This window comes from Chiloscyllium punctatum, unplaced genomic scaffold (assembly GCF_047496795.1).
Source record: "Chiloscyllium punctatum isolate Juve2018m unplaced genomic scaffold, sChiPun1.3 scaffold_79, whole genome shotgun sequence".
Taxonomy (NCBI): Eukaryota; Metazoa; Chordata; class Chondrichthyes; order Orectolobiformes; family Hemiscylliidae; genus Chiloscyllium; species Chiloscyllium punctatum.
In genome coordinates, this window is record NW_027309813.1 from 726,425 (window position 1) to 728,353 (window position 1,929).

A 1,929-nucleotide genomic window follows, 5' to 3' on the forward strand; every position below is an offset into this window, starting at 1 on the left:
AGCGTCACTGCTTCCTCCTGTATTATAGAAAATAAAGGAGCCGGAGCAGCGTCACTGCTTCCCCTTGTATTATAGAAAATAAAGGAGCTGGAGCAGCGTCACTGCTTCCTCCTGTATTATAGAAAATAAAGGAGCTGGAGCAGCGTCACTGCTTCCTCCTGATTTATAGTAAATAAAGGAGCTGGAGCAGCGTCACTGCTTCCTCCTGTATTATAGAAAATAAAGGAGCTGGAGCAGCGTCACTGCTTCCTCCTGTATTATAGAAAATAAAGGAGCTGGAGCAGCGTCACTGCTTCCTCCTGATTTATAGTAAATAAAGGAGCTGGAGCAGCGTCACTGCTTCCTCCTGTATTATAGAAAATAAAGGAGCTGGAGCAGCGTCACTGCTTCCTCCTGTATTATAGAAAATAAAGGAGCTGGAGCAGCGTCACCGCTTCCTCCTGTATTATAGAAAATAAAGGAACTGGAGCAGCATCACTGCTTCCTCCTGTATTATAGAAAATAAAGGAGCTGGAGCAGCGTCACTGCTTCCTCCTGTATTATAGAAAATAAAGGAGCTGGAGCAGCGTCACTGCTTCCTCCTGTATTATAGAAAATAAAGGAGCTGGAGCAGCGTCACTGCTTCCTCCTGTTTTACAGAAAATAAAGGAGCTGGAGGAGCGTCACTGCTTCCCCTTGTATTATAGAAAATAAAGGAGCTGGAGCAGCGTCACTGCTTCCTCCTGTATTATAGAAAATAAAGGAGCTGGAGCAGCGTCACTGCTTCCCCTTGTATTATAGAAAATAAAGGAGCTGGAGCAGCGTCACTGCTTCCTCCTGTATTATAGAAAATAAAGGAGCTGGAGCAGCGTCACTGCTTCCTCCTGATTTATAGTAAATAAAGGAGCTGGAGCAGCGTCACTGCCTCCTACTGTATTATAGAAAATAAAGGAGCTGGAGCAGCGTCTCGGCTTCCTCTTGTATTATAGAAAATAAAGGAGCTGGAGCAGCGTCACTGCTTCCTCCTGTATTATAGAAAATTAAGGAGCTGGAGCAGCGTCACTGCTTCGTCCTGTATTATAGAAAATAAAGAAGCCGGAGCAGCGTCACTGTTTCCTCCTCTATTATCGAAAATAAAGAAGCCGGAGCAGCGTCACTGCTTCCTCCTGTATTATAGAAAATATAGGAGCTGGAGCATCGTCACTGCTTCCTCCTGTATTATAGAAAATAAAGGAGCTGGAGCAGCGACACTGTTTCCTCCTCTATTATCGAAAATAAAGGAGCTGGAGCAGCGTCTCTGCTTCCTCCTGTATTATAGAAAATATAGGAGCTGGAACAGCGTCTCTGCTTCCTCCTGTATTGTAGAAAATAAAGGAGCTGGAGCAGCGTCATTGCTTCCTGCTGTATTATAGAAAATAGCGGAGCTGGAACAGCTTCACTGCTTCCTTCTGTATGATAGAAAATAAGGGAGCTGGAGCAGCGTCACTGTTTCCTCCTGTATTATAGAAAATAAAGGAGCTGGAGCAGCGTCACTGCTTCCTCCTGATTTATAGAAAATAAAGGAGCCGGAGCAGCGTCACTGCTTCCTCCTGATTTATAGTAAATAAAGGAGCCGGAGCAGCGTCACTGCTTCCTCCTGTATTATAGAAAATAAAGGAACTGGAGCAGCGTCTCTGCTTCATCCTGTATTATAGAAAACAAAGGAGCCGGAGCAGCGTCACTGCTTCCTCCTGTATTATAGAAAATAAAGGAGCTGGAGCAGCGTCACTGCTTCCTCCTGTATTTTAGAAAATAAAGGAGCTGGAGCAGCGGCACTGCTTCCTCCTGTATGATAGAAAATAAAGGAGCTGGAGCAGAGTCACTGCTTCCTCCTGTATTACAAAAAATAAAGGAGCTGGAGCAGCGTCACTGCTTCCTCCTGTATTATACAAAATAAAGGAGTTGGAGCAG